At 41.8% G+C, this 21,091-nt stretch overlaps 1 long non-coding RNA gene across 1 annotated transcript in view; it reads right to left on the bottom strand.

The window, feature by feature from the left end:
- Positions 1 to 6,698: 6,698 nt before the first annotated feature.
- The window catches only part of LOC141981336 (uncharacterized), a 148,036-nt gene continuing 133,643 nt past the window's right edge, over positions 6,699 to 21,091 (bottom strand). Inside the window, exon 4 of the long non-coding RNA XR_012637740.1 lies at positions 6,699 to 6,821. This is a non-coding gene — a long non-coding RNA (uncharacterized LOC141981336). The remainder of the gene's footprint in view (positions 6,822 to 21,091) is intronic.

Here is a 21,091-nt window from a genome sequence, read left to right as displayed (position 1 = left end):
CATTTGCAAATTGGATACTATTAATTTAGGCTTAAATAGAGACTGGGAGAGGCTAAGTCATTATGCAAGGTAGCCTATTTCCCCTTGTTTTTTCCTACCCCCCCCCCAGACGTTCTGGTTAAACTTGGATTTATGCTGGAAATGGCCCACCTTGATTATCATACACATTGTAAGGAGAGTGGTCAGTTTGGATGAGCTATTGCCAGCAGGAGAGTGAGTTTGTGTGTGTGTGTGTGTGTGTTTTTGGGAAGGGGGGGTGAGAAAACCTGTATTTGTGCTGGAAATGTCCCACCTTGATTTTCATACACATTGTAAGGAGAGTGGTCACTTTGGATAAGCTATTACCAGCAGGAGAGTCAGTTTGTGTGTGTGGTTTTTGGAGGGGGGTGGGGGGGGTGAGAACCTGGATTTGTGCTGGAAATGGCCCACCTTGATTATCATACACATTGTAAAGAGAGTGGTCACTTTGGATGGGCTATTACCAGCAGGAGAGTGAGTTTGTGTGTGGGGGGGGGGGGGGGCGGAGGGTGAGAAAACCTGGATTTGTGCTGGAAATGGCCCAACTTGATGATCACTTTAGATAAGCTATTACCAGCAAGAGAGTGGGGTGGGAGGAGGTATTGTTTCATGGTCTCTGTGTATATAATGTCTTCTGCAGTTTCCACAGTATGCATCCGATGAAGTGAGCTGTAGCTCACGAAAGCTCATGCTCAAATAAATTGGTTAGTCTCTAAGATGCCACAAGTACTCCTTTTCTTTTTACTCCTTCCTAATTATTCAACTGGTGTCCTATTGTGTTGTCCCACCTCCACTCACTCCACTCTGTGACTGATGCCAGGCTCTATGGTTTTTGTACATTTCCTCCACAACCATCTCACACTTTCTTCCAAAGTAACTGCTACAATAAGCAGCAACTCATCTCATCCCTTTTATGTCATGTCCCCCATTCCTGACCCCCTGCCTAGTTTTCACTCAGCTGAGCTGGAGTAAGGACTGGCAGAGACCTTCTATGGAGGGGAGATACCAACAAAATGGACACACCCTACCACTGAGATATTGCTCCTATTTGTCTGTTCATCAATTAATGGACAATACATGTGGGAGGGGAAAGAAATGAGGCTTATTCATGGCACTGACTCACTGTGTCTGCCCACTAGAAATAAGATTACTTAGCTGTACATTTCCATCAGACATCATGACATGACTCACTATTTACAAATGGGACTTAATTCCTTATAACTATCTGGCAGTAAAGATTGGAAAGGGGAGGGGGCATCTAAACTTTGCTCAGGCAAAGGACCCCACACTGGCAATTTGCACAGGAGCCTAAGAGTTGTACCTATATTGCGTAAAATGGAGCAGAACACGGGTTACAGTTGCTGTGAAGATGGTGATGCTGACTCAGAAATTACAATCCCGGGGTTAAATGCTCAGTCTTGGTCCAACTGTCCTGGACTCTATTAAAGATTGAGAATTGGTGGCTACACTGTTGGCCTTTGTAATGCCTCATTTGGCCTTCAGGCCTTACTTTGGGCATGAGTAGTGCTATCTCCAGATCATTCAGCCGCTCTGAGGACAGAACTTGCTCCAACAGAGCTAGTTACAGAAATTCTGCTGAGCAAGTGAGGTGAATATTTCACAATTTCAATACCAGCCTCCTTCTGAGACAATGTGATCCATGTACTTTAACTGGATCATTGTCACTTTTTGAAGAAATATATCATTTCATCTGAACAACCCTACATTTAATCTGATATATAATGACAAAATATTTGTCTACTGTCAGAACATGTGGCTAGCTAAATAACACCCTAAAAATCTATATATACAACTCCATATGAGTTCTCTGTATAAGTAAGTGACTGCTTGCATGTACAGTAATCCAGATTGCCTGTAAATATGTCTATTTGTAAGCATAAATGCAGGACTTGCTTCCAAATGCCTGCTTATGCAAATCTTGAAGGCAAAGTTTAGGGGTCACAATGGAGTTACACTGATGTATCACAGACGAGGAAATATGTGTTCGTACCCAGTTTTGAAAATGTACTTGAACATGTTAGAGGCAATTAGGTGAAATAGTTCAGAAGTTTGGGACTGTTTAAATTTATATCTGCTACCTAATAAAATCACAAGTCTTGTGATATATAACCAAGGAAACATTGAGGACATTTACATATATATCAGTCACTTCCTATTGAGAAATCTCTGCCTTGGGCATTTCCTTGTATATCTGGGAGAGACTCATATTCCTGCTGTGTAGGTTCCCTCCAGATATCAACATTTAAATAGCCCAAATATTTATTTAATTGTGGAATCATATATTTCGTAAGGAGACTCCTCACTTTAGTTGCAAGCTTGGAACTGGCAATCTATTATGAAGTTCTCTGTGACTGGAATGAGTATGACAGTGCCTCTGGATTGCAACAAATGACTGTGATCCTGCAAAACACGTACACACATGGGTTGTGTTTATATATGTGAGTAGCTCTATTTAGCCCAATAGGGCTACTCATGTGTGGAAAGTTCCCCATGTGAATACCTGTTTTGCAGGATTAGGGTCAATGACAGTAAATGATAGGTGCAACTTTCATTTAAAAGTTGAGAAGAACCACAAGTATGTCTAAGGTGTATATATATATATAATTTTTTCTTTATTTTTCTGTGCTTCTGCACTTCTTAGTTTCAGACAGACAGAAAATGAAATTTTCCTTCTTCTAGATACTTATCCACACTAAACCTCTGCACCATCTGAAAGTCTACCATCACCAGTAATTGCACTACTGTTGCAGGAATCATCATAAGACTTTAAAAGAATTACCTTGACATTTCATGATATCTTGCAAAGATTCTCTTTTACTCAGTGTGATACTGTCATCACAAGATTTCATAGGAAATGTCAAGAGACTTCATGCAGTAACTTATTTGTGTCACCACCAGTGCCTCATAGAATTTATGCAAGGTGGGGATATACAGTACTGAGGCCTCAATCCGTCAAAGCAAATGAGTAGCCCCACTAACTTCAATAGCATAACTCAGGTTTAAATTAAGCATATATTTAAGTGTTTTTCTGAATCAAGGGCCAAGTTCTTATTTATTTACATAGGAGGTGATAATCAGACTTTTCTTGCTCTTAACTTTCTTACCTGTATTAAGGATGGTTAATCAGCTTAACCTCCTCCAGCCCAAATGACTGAAACGTGCTGATGTGAATGAAATACAAACCCACGGCACACAAAGCCTGGATGAAGGCTCTGTAATTTAAAAGTTACTTGTGGCAGCTCTGAATATAGGAATCCTGAAGCAGAATAGAATGTTTGGTTTGTTTATTGGTAGGTCAGTGCCCAGAATGCTCTTCCAGCTCAGCCCTATTATAGCACTTTCAGGATGTGAGCCCTGGGAGCAGCCTAAAAGATTTGGGTGGATTTGTGGTTGCACTGTCTTTGATTGTGCATGTATGTGAGGTTTGTTTGTTTTACTTTGTTTACTTTTTAATCAGAAACACTGATCTTTGATCACTTCTGGCACAGTCACGCTAAGTTTGAAGGCCTGAGATTGAAAAATATCCCATGCTATCTGGGAATCTAAAACTAAAAGTGCATATGTTGTCACAGAAACATTATTTTAAATGATGGCTTTTTGCAGGGTAAGTTAATGAATACCTGTTGGCTGACAGAAAAGAGGTTTGGTCAGTGAACAAAAAAATCCTCACTTTGCCTCAGGTTCCATTTTATAAGGTAATAAAGTAAACTTGTTTATTTTTTAATGAAAAGGCCATAATGTCTTTGGAGTCTCTGAAAGATGCTTAAAGCCTTTCGAAAGTTCTGTATCTGCCAAGCCGTGAAGTAACACCTCCCTCCCCCAGACACGTACACACACTTCTCCTTTCAACATCTATTCCAGAATGAAAGTTCAAGGAGTCCTATGCTTACTCTGCAGACAGACAGATACACAAAAGAATAACAGCTGAGGAAAATTACATTCACACAAATGGCCTTGCATAAAATGAGAGTCATTGCCTCACACTCGTAGTCATATTCTAGTCATACTTTTAAAAAATTACCTTGAGTGATGATGTAACATTATAAAAGGCATAGTGTAATGGCTTTAGAGCAGATCTGATATCAGACCCAGGCCAAACTCCTCTCTTAATCCGGATCACTGACCCGGTTCTCATTTACAATAAGAACCCATTACCCCACTTTGGCAGTGTAAACAGGCCTTAAAGTTAAACTGCTTTTTCAGAAAGAGGGCTATTTTTAATTACTTCAGTAATAATGATTACTTCACTGTAGATGGAAACCGAGGGATGAATGGGCCAAATTTGAGTGAGTGGTGTTGCAACCCTGTGTGCTAGATTGCAATGCCCTTCTCACAAATTAGGCACATATTCCCCTCCACAAATGGAGACAGAGAAGTGGATGTGCCAAACCTGAGTGTCAGGGGCTGGGTTGCAACAGTGGGGAGTGGGGAGCCAAGTGGGGAGCCAAGCCCAGAGTGGGGAGCCAAGCTCAGCCAGTTCTGTGGGATGGGCTTCAACTGGAACCAGAGGCTTTGGGGGGTCAAAGCAGGAGATTCTGTGAAACCCATGACTGTTGGCAGATCTGTGGTTGCTTGTATATAACAGCTGTGATGCCCTTAGCCTTATACACTTATATTAAATCAGGGTTTCTTACTCATTCTCATAGTATAGTACTGCTGTTGGGTAGAGAGAACTTTTCTGGGCCTACGTCCTAAGAGGAAAGTGCAGGGTTGAGGGGACAGTCTCTGGAAGAATGTGGGGAACAATAGTGTCTTTCTGAAGGCTGGATGCCTTTCTGGCAGATATACTTTAGCCAAACACAAGGCAGGGGTAACTGGGTGAAGTTTTATGTCCTGTTATACAGGAGGTCAGACTAGATGTTCTAATGGTCCCTTTTGGCCTTAAAACATATGCATCCATGTAAGGCCCCTTGCCTTAAATCGAGTGTAAACTTTACAGCCATATACATGGCCAGAGTGGAAATGAGAATCAGGCATACTGTGTACCAAGGCCCCAGGCTTTGTAAATGAGAGGTGCCTAGTCACACAGTATCTATTGAGATATGTTACGTTCTGCCCCCATTCATTTAAAGGAACGCTGTGAAGATAAAAATCAAATAGGACTCAATTGTGCCTTTTAGACACAGGCTCTTGGTAAGAGATGATGTGAAGCTGAATTGCTCCAGGGGGCAGGTGGGAGACATTTTGCACCAAGAATGGCTCTTCAAGCTCTTGGGCATGCAGAGGCTGCACGCAGCCCCTTGCACGGCAGCTTACTCCCCATTCCGCACCCAGCCAGCTCTGATGGTGGAGTTGGGTCTACCTTCCACTCAACCTTCCCTGCTCATTTTGGAACTTGCAGTTCCCTAGAGGACTAGATAGAACAGTTCCTGCACTTCCCTGAGTGTAGCCAGGGTGACAAATCTGCCTGGCCTTTACATGGGCCATGCAAGGGGATAGGAAGGCTCCTTGCACACTCCCCATCTCCCAAGGCCAGACAGAATCTGGCCCATAGAGAGTTACTATCGATACCTTACGGGCCACAATCCAGAGAGATGATGAGCACCTGCAACTCCTATTGATTTCACCCTAAGTTATTAAAGCAAAGAATTATATGATAAGAATTTGCTTGATGGTATTTATACTTTTGTGTTTAATTTCACTGAGCTTGGACAGTGCGACAAGACTGGTGTGATCTGCTAATGCACTAGTTCAGTGCTGTTGGGCTCCAGTTCTCAAAGATGTTGCAGATGTGATGATTTTTAAAAGTTTAATTGAATTTATGTGCATATTGGGCTTTATCAAACTTTTCTTTTGTTTACAAAATCTGAATTCAGGGCTAAGTGAATGGAGAGTGTCCCTTTCGTACCATAACAAAGCTGTAGTCAGATATCATTACTAGTCCACTGCATGGCAGGGTTTCCAGAGGAATAGCACACTCCTGGGGGAATTCTCCTCCAAAAAATAAAAAAATTCTGCTCACAATATTTTTAAATTATGCATATTTGATTTGCGAAAATAACACAAAATAATCACATCAGTTTCCATTTATTTCAAAATACCAGTTAGCCAGCACAGGTATGTCTGAAACAATACAAAAAAACACTGTATGTAAGCAGGAAATCCCTGCTGGAAAAAGAAGCATATTTAACAGAAATATATTTACACTTTACCATGTGTAAACTATATGTCATGTGATCCACAGGGCAGCTCTGATACCCATGGCAGGAATGATGACTTAACTCAAGTTTCTTTGTGGAAATAGTCTTACTTCAGATTCTTCCATGCTCCCATCTAAAAAGGGATTTGTCAGTTGCATATAACATTCAGACTGCAGCCCAAGACTTTGAAAAAGGGAGCATGCTTTGACCATAAAAACTGTGGTATGCATTTATTATTTATTGCATTTTTATTCTGAATCCTACAATCTGACTGAGAGTAAATTCCAATCAGATGCAAAATGTATTCCGTCTCTGAAGTGGAATAACTCATCCATAATAGCTGCCCAAGACATACAGTCTCAAGGAAACTACATGGACATGCATGTATACACATTCATTCTGCCAATTTAGCTTTACAAAGCAACTTTCAGTAGTACAGAATCCACGCAAAAAAGTTTTAACCAGTTTGCCTTTTTGGCTATTTATCAACGTTTTTCCTTCTTTCTGAAGAGCTGAAAAGTGCTGGAGTTCAGAATGTAGCTTTTGGAACCTAGTGGTGACTTTGTACTTTTGATGTTGTTTTGCTGACCTTCAGAATTCTTTTTCACATCCCCTGTGGCAGTGTGTGAGGCAGGAACAGCCCTAGAAACAAAAGAAGCCTTTTTCAAACAAAGAGAGCCAAGAAACTAGAGCATTGATCTAACAACTTAGTCTTTAGTTCAACCATGTTGAGACATCCTTAACTCAAAAGACTAGGAACTCTCAGGAGTTAGACTTTCAACCTGCATACATTACTTTTTCTGTAAAAATAATTAATAGAGTCATAGATTTTAAGGCCAAATGGACCATTATGATCATCTCGTCTCTCCCTCTCACTTGACACAGGCCATAGAATTTCACTCAGCATCTCCTGCACAAGCCCAAACTTGTGAACTAGGGCATACATGTTAGAAACTTATCCAGTCTTAATTTAAAGGAGAACTGACTTGGTAACCTGTTCCAAAGATTAATTGCCCTCACTGCTAAGCATTTGCATTTTATTTCCAGTTCTAATATTTCTTAACATTCACTTCCAGCCGCTGGATCTTGTTATGCCTCTGGCTGCTAGGTTAAACAGCAGTATGCAGTGTCTAGCATCAGATATTTTCTCCCTTTGTAGATAGATATACATTGTGATCCAGATACCTGCTAATCTTCTCTTTGACAAGCTAAATAAACTGTATTTCGTGTAGCTCACGAAAGCTTATGCTCAAATAAATTGGTCTCTAAGGTGCCACAAGTCCTCCTTTTCTTTTTGCGAATACAGACTAACATGGCTGCTATTCTGAAACCTGTCATTTTATGGTGTGTTTTCTAAATCACAGATCATTCTTGTACTGTTCTCTGAATATTTCTTTGCCCTCAAGAGTTTTATATGGAAGGCATTCACTGCTATCCATTAAAATGCCAACTACTCAGTAGTATTTCAGACAACACAATATTTCCCTACAGTCAGGATAAGAAATAACATCTGGATTCCACAGGGTGCTGAGAACTTGCAACTTTCACTAACATTAATGGGAGTTGTGGGGATTCAGTACTTCTCAGGCTTTGGGGGGATGACTACTGCACATCATGCTGTTGCTTTTAGCACTTTACAAACACACACAAATTAAATCTCACTGTTCCCCTGCAGAGTGGGGCACAGAAAGGTGGAGTGACTTTCCCAAAGTCAAGCAGCGAGTCAGGGACAAAGCCAGAAATTGAACCAAGATTCTCTCAGGTCCAGTATCCTGCTCTAAGTACCAGACAATGCTCTAGTGGTTCCAGTATGGCATGAGTCTGTCACTGAGGGCAGTGCATCATTTGGAAGAGTTTTAAAGATTAAAGCCCGGACTGTCATTTTTGCCTCTACAGCCACCCAAGGGAGTGTTTTCAAAGGTGTAGTGCCTGGGCAGCCATTGCTGGAAGAGCTCTGCATTGAGAGGGATTATAAGGGATAGCTCAGTGGTTTGAGCATTAGCCTGCTAAACCCAGGGTTGTGAGCTCAATCCTTGAGGGGGCCATTTAGGGATCTGGGGCAAAAATTCGGGATTGGTCCTGCTTTGAGCAGGGGGTTGGACTAGATGACCTCCTGAGGTCCCTTCCAACCCTGATATTCTATGATTCTAAAGAAAGCAGGAAGCTGGCCCTGGTGGTGGGGGAACCTGCACAACACCTATTAACAGGATGAATTGTGTGGCTCCCCACTGTGACAGAAACAGCAATTTCCTGCAATATCTTTGGGAAATCTTACTGTATTAAGTCTCAGAGTAGCAGCCGTGTTAGTCTGTATTCACAAAAGGAACAGGAGTACTTGTGGCACCTTAGAGACTAACCAATTTATTTGAGCATAAGCTTTTCGTGCATCCGATGAAGTGAGCTGTAGCTCACGAAAGCTTATGCTCAAATAAATTGGTTAGTCTCTAAGGTGCCACAAGTCCTCCTTTTCTTTTTGTATTAAGTCTATGTATCAGAAGTCTGCTCTTTAGAATTCACTTTCCAGAAGCTTTTTTTTCCTTGAAGAACACAGCTTTGTGTTCACCAAAAGCCAGTACATAAGGGATATGGACATGCAAAGCAAATCTCTTAAAGAAATGCAAATGAATGTTCAGAGTAAAGTTTTTTGCATTATTTGCTCTGCTGTAGTTACCCTGTATATTTTGTCTAACTCCTACGATCAGCTGTTCATCTCTTCAGGCCATGCGTATTGGGGCAGAATCTCAGCTGGGGTAAATTGGCAGAGCTCCTTTGGCTTCAATCCTTGAAGCCAATGGAGCCACACCAATTGATGCCAGCTGAGGATCTGCCCCAGTATTGAACATAGTACATCCATACTAGCCTAAAACTTCCATTCTTGTACATATAGGAACCAACCAACATTTTGACACAGAATAGACATGTTAAACAAAGTAGAGCAGTTAAAAGAACGCATAAAAGAGAAAGAAAAAATCTGGTTAAAGAGAGAATTAAAGAATACAAACTGAAAGTAGGGAAGCTAGTCTCCATACATCACACAAATACTGTCTTTATTTCACTCCTGTCCTTATGTCTTTTCTCATTTTTTTCATTATGTCTGTTCTGTTATTAATGAACTCAAGAAGGGTGACACAGCAGCTATAAACCAATGTTCTTACAACAAAGTGTTAGTGTATACCACTGTTTTACACTATATAGCATCCTGAAGGATCCCAAAGTGCTCTATCAATTGATACACAAATTATATACAGGAATAACTTCAACTACTGAAAAGCAGCTATCTCTTGGGAGGAAACATGGCAACAGTTAAACAGCACCCCATAACACCACACAGTAGCTTAGGATATGACATGAAGGACATCTTATCCAATGGAAATGGCAAGGGAAATTTAATTACTCAAGGTAAAATTTGACAAGACAGCAAGGCTAAAACTCCTTATACTTGCACAAAGACCCATGAAATGATTAACACACACAATTTTATATCTCATCAGAATCGGAGTCCTGGCATTAGTTCAGAACTGACTCAGAATGAACATCACCTTCTGAATCACCAATGCCATTTCCTGCAGCATACGGGTGTTCCTTAGAAGTGTACTAATCAAGTCCTGAAACCTCCTCAGCTTGGGAAATCAGACAGGATTGTAACATAAGGCGATATGTTCCTTTCCGCTGTGTGCTGTTCTAAAAGAGAGTTGCAGGAAGCTTTCTCACTCTTAATCGCCTATCATTTTTGTGTGTGGCTTAGCAAATTCAGATGTTCAATTCAAACCTTTATACATTTAAAATGAACAATGGTAAGGTGCAACTCTTCCTGTTTTTGCAGGCCTCTCATCAGTTGTATTGTGATAAATAAAACCAGTGTGAATGCACCCAGGTATCTGCAAGCTGGGAGATCCTGAGACAGCTGACACGTCAATACACCTTATGGGAGTGGAGAGACCATCCAAGCAAGCATTCTGGAAAGTAAAAGAGATAATTGGGAAAGCTCCCATATTGAATACTTCAGCGGAAGCCCTGATGTTGCAATGTGACACACCTGAGCCAGGTCTAGGGGCTACCATGCTGCAAGGATGATCCTCTTGCATTCACAACAGAAGATTGTCTGTGACAGAGAAGGGCTATGCTCAAACTAAAGAGACTTGTTAGCAATATTCTTTGGAATGGAAAAATGTCAAGGAATGGTGTTATCTCTTTAGGTATTGATCTTTTTTTGCTAGCCATCCTTGCCAGATTGAGTTTCAATGCCTACTGTACTCTGTCTTGCTCTGTACCTCTCTGTATCTCTCTCAGCCTTTCTTCTGGGATAAGTACACATTTTACCATATTTATTGTCTCCACCTCGGCCTGTACGGATCCTCCCTTGCTGGGTTCTGGTAGGTATGCATGGCTTAAGGTGTCCGCAAACACAAACTCTTTCCCTGGGCAATCCTTGATCTGTACATCATACCTCTGCAGTCGGATCATCACCTGCTGTTAGCACTTTGGTGCACTGAGTAATGGCTTTCTCCAAAGGCTTTTGAGATGTTTATGTTCAGATTGTATGTCCACGGTGCTACCCTAAGTGTAAGCAGATCATGTCAGGGGGATACCAGAGGAAAGACAGGAGGAAAAGGGTGTTTGGACAGAGATTCCACCAACACCAAGCCCAGAGACTGTGGCTGACCAGATTGGAGGAAGACAGCACCAGGGATGCACCAGTGAACCATACCATACTAGAGGAGGGTAGATTGTTAAAAGCCCTGCTCATCTGAGGGATTTTGTGTGACGGACTTCCAAGTTGTATGGGTATATAAAGCTAGACAAACTGATAAGGTGATGAGCACAATAACTGCAAGAATGGTTAGCATCTGAACGGAATATGTTAGATTATGTTATCAGTTATTCATGGGGTGTTTGACAGATTTCTTTAAAAGAGGAAGGATGTAACAATATGAAAGTGATAGACACTTGCAGGCAGCACACTGTTTTCAGGGGGGAACTTTAGGAAGTGATGCTCCCTCGAGAACTGTCTGAGGAGCCGTAAAGCTGGAGAACCCATGTTGTAAGCAGTCCCAATAAAGGTAGAGTGTGTTAATTAACCCTGTGTCAGTGTGAGATCTTATATGGCAGAAGATCCAGACACAACGAAGCATGAAACACCTAGAGCATGAATACTGGCAACACAGTGACACAGCTGGGTAAAGCTTTCTGAATTGTAGCTTGCCTTGCTCCTAGGATTACTGCATCTATATTTCCACAATATGTAGCTTCTTAAACTGGTGCATAGTCTTAATAGGCCAGGAAACTGCCATGGTGACCTTCCACAAACATAATTGACTTCTAGGACAGACTAAAAGATTTGGGTATAGCACACGCTCCCACATATTGAGCTCTTGTCTGAATGATCAGGTCCACAGGACTTTCAGGATATCTTGGAGTCCTTGTGGCACTTTAGAGACTAGTGGCTAGAACCCACTTCATCAGATGCATGGAGTGGAAAATACAGTAGCAGGTATATATACATAGTACATGAAAAGATGGGAGTTGCCTTACCAAGTGGGGGGTCAATCTAATGAGACAATTCAATTAACAGTAGAATATCAAGGGAGGAAAAATCACTTTTGTAGTGGTAATGAAGGTGCAAACTGGCCACCATCAAATTAAGCCTGAATAAAGACAGAGAGTCGATGATTCATTACAAAAACCAGTTTCCCCATACTAATTTCCCCCTGCTGTTACTCACACCTTCTTGTCAACTGTTTGAAATGGGCCACCCTCATTACCACTACAAAAGTGATTTTTTCTCCCTTGATATTCTACTGTAAATTGAATTGTCTTGTTTGACTGACCCCCCACTTGGTAATGCAACTCCCATCTTTTCATGTATGTATGAAACTATGTATATATACCTGCTACTGTATATTCCACTCCATGCATCTGATGAAGTGGGTTATAGCCCATGAAAGCTTATGCCCAAATAAATTTGTTAGTCTCTAAGGTGCCACAAGGACTCCTCATTGTTTTTGCTGATACAGACTAACACGGCTACCACTCTGAAACCTGTCAGGATATCTTGACTCTCTAGGCGGGCCCCTTTAGCCTCTTACACTGAGAAGGTTTCTACACAGAATTCATGCAATCTAATTTTGCATAGCTCAGGGGTTCTTTAATCTTGTCACAGTGTGGATCACATCCTAACAGACAGAGAGTCTTGCAGACCACCTTCTCTCTCATTTTTAATTGCAAATACCACAGCCACTCTCACTGGCAATCAACTTGTCCTTCAATGACACCAATTGTTCACATGAAAAAGTAGGTAATGGATTTTTAGCTTCTTTTTATGTGATTTAGCAACTAGGAACATGAAGCAGCAGCTAGCATCATATGACCAAGCAGTCACCTCTCCGTGGAACACCAGTGAATGCTCTGTGACCTGCTCATGGTCCATGGATCATAGGCTGGTAACCACTGCTATTACATCACTCATACAAAAATATCCTAGAATTCTTAATATCCAATTACAGTCTATATATGCAAAGTAGTCTATATATGCAAATACAAATATAGTACAATATGCAACTATGGGAGGGTAAGAAGGAAAAGGGACACATACTAAGTTTCAGGAAGAGTGACTGAGGTTGGGGAAGCTTGGTGACTCAGGGAGCAGGATGTGATTGTTTTACTCAAGAGAATGGTAAGAGTCACAGGCCAAGAGGAAGAATGGATTTTCACATAGGATATGAAAATAAATTATAAGCCTTTAGGTTCAGAGAGTTCATCGGGGAATGACTCCCGGTGAGGAGGAAGCAAACAGAAATAAGTCTAATACTTGAGAAGCATAAGGCAAGAGCAAGAGAACACAAAAAGAGGGAGATGAAAAGATGGGGTGGGGTAGAATCCATGGAGTATTTTGAAGACTACAGCAGGGAAGGTTTTGAACTGGATGCTGAAGCAGTATCTTCCATGGACAAGGTCTTGCCCCTCCCCCCACCCCCTTATACCATTCTGGCAGTTCAAGGGGATGGAAAGCAGTCTTACACAGCCAGCTGGCATTGGAAAAAAATCACTGGATGACTGAGTGGTAAAGCTTCAGTAGCCAGCTCTATACCACCCGCTCTTGGATGCTCAGCATATGGGTATGCCAGCCCTGGGAGGGAGTGTGGCTGCCGGGCAATATGCTTTACCAATCCTAGGCTGTGGGCTCTGAAGCTACTCTAACGTGTGTTGTATGCTGAATTGGCTCCCAGCTGACCCCATGATAGGGTGGAGGGGAGCCGATGTAGCTCACATGCCCCTGAGGATATGGTTCCCGCTACCAAATGAGAAGATGAGCAGAATACTTTTGAATTTGAAACAAATCAATGTTTGGAACATCAAAATATAGGAACCAGTAAGGTTTGTATAGTGTGAATAGCATTTTGTTTTGTTTTATAAATAATGTACAAGCGCCTAGAGGTTGGGAGAGGTGCTTTCAACAAATCTACATAAATCAATTAACTAAATAAATGAGGGAATTATAGTAATAAAGCTGAAAGGAAAGGCAGCCATGGTTGTGAATTTGAGTGCCGGAGCAGTTGAGATTACATCTGATACAGGTTTCAGATTACAAAAATGACTGAATGCAGATTTACAGATAGGGGAAATATGGATAGCAAATGAGAAATACAATGAAAACGATGTTCCAAATCAACAGAGCTGACATACAGTTCCTCCTGAACTTGTTTTTAAAGCCAGTCAAAGGATGGCAGAAGTTTTTATAGCACCCACAGGTAGCTAATGTATTTTGTGTTGCTTCTGCCTTTTGGAATCCAGTATTGTGCAGCCCTAAAAAAGCTAAATCTGCCCAATCAGGAGAATTCAGTTGACAGCCAATGACAATGATTGTTTGATCTGAGGGCTCTAACTGGCTATCAAAGTTAGTGAGATATAACATCACACAGAACACCCACCACTGTTATTTTCAAGTTAGTTTTGAAGCTCTATGAGGCTGTCTGAACTCACCTAGTCTAAGTAGCAGTGCAGATGAAAACTAAGTATTGTAAAAAACTGCATTCATTGTTGGCAGTCTCTGACCATTTGTAAGTACAGTATTCAAATTGCTATTTTGGTTAAGGAGGTTGTGTGTCATTCCAGAACACATTTTTACGGAACGCTTCAAAAAATATTTAACAAACTGAGTAGTAGATCATGTGATGCGTGGGTAGAAAATTGTGACCTTAGAAAAGAGCAGTTCAAATGAAGTCTCACAGTTAACCATTTCCTCTTTTATATTCCATGGATGAACCAAAATAATGACTAACCATGAATTCCACTACTACCCATGGAAAATTAAAGTAAAGCTAATGGTGAAGGCCTCTCATCTGTACCATGCTTATTCCTTGTTTCCACCATATTTAATATAAAATTGTTATATCCACACATAAGACCTGAATGAGTCACAAGTATTTCAGGATCAGAAAATCCTGAAGTGGAGAGGATAGCTTAGAGTTTTGGCAATGAGATTCATATGGTGTCACTTTAGATCACTGTTTCAACTCTGGATCAGGTCTAGCAGGGCTAGAAGCTGTGGCTCATTACAATCTGGTGGCTGTTTGGTGCCTGTGTGAAATGGGTTGGTAGTGTACTATTTGGTTCCCACTGGATAGATAACTATGTTGCAAAATCCACTTCACAACTGGCAGTCAGCAAAGAGGCCGAGTACCGAGGGTCTGATCAACCCATTGAAGCCATTGGAGTTTTGCCACTGTCTTCAACCACAACAGGATCAGGCCCTGAATGACTATGGGAACTGAACTATCAAGCAAGTGATCCCTTTAGATCAGGTTTGAGGAACACTGGTGGAGTGCGGAATCTGCTCTTGCCCATGTTATTCATGTGCTGTGAAGAGAGGATTTCTGTCTCCAGATCCACCAATATAACTCCTATCAATAGCACTATTTACTTGCAAAGAAAAACTAATCAATATGACCAGTTTACTGAAGCTGGCAGATCAAAAAAAGCATCATTGATATCTGCCCATTTGTCAGCATTCATGTTGTGCTAAGAATCTGTTAGATAAATAAAACATGGGGATGAATTTTAGGTCTGACATTCCTAGAGATATTCATCCTTACATGGAAGCCCTTTCTGCCTTGCAGAGTAAACACACACAGCATTGCATAGACCCATCCTCTCCTGCTGTCATTGAATTACTGGAATCAGAGCAGACCAACTGATTGGTTCCCACCTGTACAGACAGAAGGGTTGTTTCTGCCCACTGATGATGTCCTGTAGCCATTTTGGCTTTGTGAGTAAGGATAGCAGAATACAGCCCTTAATGTCTCCCCATCTCTAAAATGAGGAACACAGTGCTTATCTATCTCAGCAAGGTGTTTGAGGCAAAATCCATTAATGTTGGTGAGGTCTGTTGATAGGTCAGTGATGGGGACCAAGTAAAATAGCTAAATGGTCTTTAAGCTTGAGCCAGATAAAATGAATGCCTACTTTCTTCAAAAGCTAGTCACATTAAAACAAGTGAAGTATCACGGCCTGGGGTTGAAATGAGATTAACTAAAGATTACATAAAAGAGCACTTCTAAGGCTTATCGCACAACAGGTTTGCCAACTGAGCAATGCAAAGCACAAGCATGTTTATTTTCAAAGCTGTACTTCGCATTTCAATAGCCACAATCTAACAAAACATCTTCCTAGAATTTACGGTGTGCTTATGTGGTAGTTATGCAGAAACGTACTGTTGGTGGCGGGCTGACTGTTTAAAAAAGACTATTGATTATTATGGATAAAACACGGCAGTCAGTGAAGTGAGGAATCAAGTTATGCTAAATTCTAAATGCTTCTATGATAAGATAAAATCAAAATGCAAGCAGCGCTTCAGGCCTGAGCTGATCAATGTAGGGATCAGGAAGGAATTTACTCCTCCATTTCTAATATTGCACAATTGGCTAGATTTCACTTTCCTCTGAAGTCAGTGGTTTTGGAAACTGCTAGAAGCAAAATACTAGGCTATATGCACTGAAGAGCTATGCCAGTTTGACAAACCCCACACCCCAGTATTCTTAAGAGATATTGGGTGAAATCCTAATGCCACCAAAGTCAATGGCAAAACTCCAGTGGAGCCAAGAGTCCACCCCAGATCTTCAGACAAATATATTGAGTGAAAATCCTGGTCCCATGGAAGTCAATCGGGTTTTTGCCATTGATTTCAGTGGGGTCCTGTTTTCACTCCTGGTTTATTAGTTATTATTCAGACAAATAAGGATGTCCAGGGTTGTGGTTTCAAACACTCACAATAACAAAACTTAGCTCTTATACCATATTGGCATCTAGAGCTTTTCACCTGTAGATTTCAGACCACTTCACAAAGAAGGGTAACTCATTGTCCCCATTTTATACATGGGAAAACTGAGACAAAGAGAAGTTAAGCTACAGTCAAACACCAGGAAAATGGCAGAGCTTTTAATAGAGCCCAGCTCTTCTGATCCCACTCCAGGCTATAGCCACTAGCTGATGCTGTCTCTCGATTCATTGTTTTAGCCATATAAATATTCATCAAGATAATACTTGGTACTACAAATGTTGTGTACTGAATTACCAAGAAAACCAATTATGACCCTTAAATCACAATGTATGGTTCATAATGAAGGCCCTACTTAACTTGTGATATTGCAGAAATCATGGATTTTGCAATATGAGGCTTTGGCTGCAATTTAGACAGCAGGAGCCCCACCATGCACGGGACTGACAGCGGGAGCCCCAGCCACCCTGGGGCTCAGAGCAGGAGCCTCTGCTGTCAGCCCCAGGTGGCCACTGTCAGCCCCTGGCTGCCAACAGCGGAAGCCCCTACTCTCAGCCCTGTGGCCAACAGCAGGAGCCAGCTCTCTCAGCCCTGAGCAGCTGACAGTGGAAAATCATGGAAAAGTTATAATGGACTTTATTACCGCAAATAATAAGGCCCATTATTACTTTTCCACAATTTTCTATGGCTTGGGGGTGGGTGATGAGGCCCACTGTTGCATGGCCAGAGCCAGGGCCGGGTGTCTGCTGCCATGCAGCCAGGGCGGGGCTCAGTGTCTGCAGCCAGAAACCGGAGCTGGGGACAGGAACTACGTGGCTGGAGCCAGGGATCAGAGCCCGATACCACAAAGCTCGAGCTCTGGGTCAGCGCCCAGGGCTACTCCTGTTGCCACACGGCCAGAGTAGGGTGATCAGGTATCCATTTTTTGATCGGAACACCCGGTCGAAAAGGGACCCTGGTGGCTCCGGTCAGTACCGCCGACCAGGCCATTAAAAGTCCGGTTGGCAGTGCTGCGGGGCTAAGGCAGGCTAGTCCCTACCTGTCCTGTCACCGCTCTGAGCCCCAGAAGCGGACAGCAGGTCTGGCTCCTAGGTGGGTGGAAGGGGCCAATGGGGTTCCGCATGTTGCCCCCACCCCGAGAACTGGCTCAGAGCTGTGGGGGCGGTGCCTGAGGATGACAGCAGCCCATGGAGCCTCCTGGACCCCCTCCTACTTGTGCTGGACTGGCTAGCTGCCTCAGGGGTGCGTGCAGCACGGTGTCAGGACAGGTTGGCAGCCTGCCTTAGCCCCGCCCCACTTTGCCACTGACTGCATTTGAGAAACGTTGCCCTAAATACTGAAATTACTAGATATTAATTATTAAATTAATTTAGTAAATTAAAAAACAGTTAAATATTTCTGGATTTGCCATCCATCCAAGATTCTGCACTATAATTCACTGATCATTACAATAATCTCTATTTTGATTTCCAGGCCATTGTATTTGTCTACAAGTTAGCCTTCCAGATCTCTGTGCTCTGTCATTCAAATTCAGATTTACTTTTTTTAACAGCAAATGAAAATGGAAAAGGCATTAGACCAATGAACTACTGCAGAAAAAGATTGTAAACATAGTGAGAAATGGTAAGGCAACCTGTTCACATTTCAGTCTTCAGAGAAACCCCGTCTAATGGCTTTTTCCTTTAACCCTGTCATTCAGCTTAGCTATAGCAGCTTGCCCAGCCTAAGGGTCCAAATTTCCTCTCAATTACACTGTTTTCAGTTTCAGTAAAACCTGCCTTTGGGAACACCTCTGAAGAGAGACCACCTGTCACAAGCAACTTCTTGCAGATGGCATGGAACACCTCCGATCTCCGGTGGGCAAACTTTTGAAGAGAGACCACCTCTTACAAGTGACCACTTTTGCTAACTCCCATGAGTTGTCGCTCTTGGTAGGTTTTAGTGTATTTCAATAGTGTTGCACCAGAGGAACTGGGAGGAGAGTTTGGTCCTTAACATTAATCCAATTATAGGGCAAAATATATGTAATATAGCAGAAAGCCATGCATGTAAAATACACTAATTTGAGTCACATTCACTAGGTGCTGAGATAGGACTTGCGGGCCACATAAATATTTGCATAAGCACCTAAATAGAAGACTCCTTTTGATAATACCACATCACACTGGTTCATAACTTTGTTGAAATATTCTGTACATTTCCATTTTGTATCACCTTTGCACATACTGCTTTACTTATCTCCAGATTTAATTAGAGGGTTCAGTGCCAAGGTTGCCATTTTAAGGAAGTATTTTCCATTTTAAATTTCAGTGATAACCATGATTGCAATGTACACTACATTCTAGTCTTATAAATATTTGTTTTGCAAAAAATAACATAATCAAATTCCATTTCTTCCATCTGTAGTCTCTGGGTCCTTAAAACTGGGTCTTTCGTCCAACCCCACTTTTACAGTTGCAGCCTAACCTTTATTTTGTAAGCAATTTTTTTAAAGGAAAATTACAGGAACGCCTTGCAAACAGCTCCTTCTGAATAAATAAATAATTCCTACATGGTCTGATTGCATAGCTATCAAACAGCCAGAGTTGGGCATGTGAGATCTGCATTTTGAATGCAGACCCCTTTTCTCTCCACCCACATGAAACCTTCAAAACCAGCAAACTAAAGGGGGAATTAATTTTGCTCACAGTCAGCAATTTCATAAAGGAACATGTTCAGCATTCTTTTCTGTATGCTAGAGGGTGGGATCTACATGGTATTTTAAATTAAGTGTAAATGAAAATATAAACTGACTTTTTCAAAAGGACAAATGGAAAATCTGGGGGCTTTGAAAATAGCAAATAATTCTCAGGACGCCAATTTCCTCTCTGCACAACCCTATTGGATCAATACTATCTTGAGAGGAGCATTTCCCCTACAGGGAGATGCAATCAGTACCCAAGTTCCACCCATTCTCTCTTACTATGGCATGGAAAGGAGATGTCAATGATCTGGGCTAGATCCAAACTCCCATTAAAGTCAACAGAAGTTGGTCCAATAAAAGTATTACGTCACCCACCTTGTCTGCCTAATATCCTGGGACCGACACAGGTACAACTACACTGCACACATTAAAGTCAATGGAAAGACTTCCAGTGTCTTCAGTGGAATTTGACTTGGGCCCCTATTAATCTAGCCCTCCAGAATCGGCACCGGAAGGCCATCTCCCACCTCAAAGTACTTCTGGAGATGGCCAGCAAGTCCACACCTCACCAGAGGATGCCAGGCCCTTCTTCTATTATTCCAGGTGTGGAGGCTTGGAGGTCCATGAAACCCAGAAATACACTGCCCCTGGCCTTTAACACTCAAGGACAGACTCACAAAGTATTGTCTGTGCAAATGTGGTACTTGTCAGCCCCTGCTCAGACAAGCTGAGGTCTGGTTCAATTCTGTATAGCCACTGGGGTGGGGAGGGGTGCAGGAAGGGTGTGATGTGATTGGCTGTGTAGATCCAGTAGCTACAACCCTTTGCAAGTAGGCTGCAGAAGAATTATTTGTTTTTGTCCAGTTTCTAGCTTGGTGTGGAGCTGAGGTTGAGAAATGTAAACCTGGTTATCATGGGATTAATTAAAGAGGAAGCTGGCCTAGTAAGTGTGTGCCTTTAACAAACAGAAAATTATGCACACACATGGAATGCTACCTCCTGTTATCAGTCAGAGGCAAAAACATTCAAATAGTCTCATCAAGTTCTCACCTGCTGTCATTTTTCACTTTACGAATAAAGGGTTTTGCATTAATTTCCTTAAAAATGCAGTTTGCAAAGAACTGTGTTTGCAGTTCATTGTCCAGACTGACATTTCACTCTGGGTTTTGTTAAGGAAGCCACAGTCATTCTTCCAGGTAGGTGCTGGCTGGTATATCTCTATCTGAAGCACACACCAAGGGAAGGAACATGTGACCATATAGCTGAGAGGGGACAGATCACTCAAAATAACATTGTACACTAACCTGTCTGAGAAAAAATGCAGATTTCTGTCATTAAGAGACTGGGATATATTGTAACTATTAAGCCCCAGCCTGTGGTAGGAGCCACAAGGATAGGCTCTGTACAATTCCTTCATGCTTTCTGATCAGAGAAGCTAGAACCTTACACAATTCTACATGCTACTTGCGAAAATGTGCATAAATTCCTTTTTCACAGAAGACTAATTTTAGTGGGAAAGCAGTGCATCTACCAAGGATCTGTCTGCCATGTGTCCACACTGAAAACTCCAAGTGGGCCAAATTCTGGCCTCAGTGCACACACATAAGTCCCATTGACTGTAGAGGAAATGCATTCGCTTATCTGAGGGTGGGATTTGGTCCATTAACTTCAGTGGAAGTTCCACACAAAAGCCTCAAAACAAAAGTACTTAAGCACATGCTTAACTTAAAGCATATACTTTCATGCTTAAGAGATGATAAAGTGCTTTGCTGAACAGGGATGGACTTACTCATATTCTTGAAATCAAACAAATGTTTTGCTGAATTGGGGTCAAAAGTAACAACTGGAAGATAGGTTTCAGAGTAACAGCCGTGTTAGTCTGTATTCGCAAAAAGAAAAGGAGGACTTGTGGCACCTTAGAGACTAACCAATTTATTTGAGCATGAGCTTTCGTGA

This window comes from Natator depressus, chromosome 2 (assembly GCF_965152275.1).
Source record: "Natator depressus isolate rNatDep1 chromosome 2, rNatDep2.hap1, whole genome shotgun sequence".
Taxonomy (NCBI): Eukaryota; Metazoa; Chordata; order Testudines; family Cheloniidae; genus Natator; species Natator depressus.
This window is presented reverse-complemented; position numbering and strand designations above follow the sequence as displayed.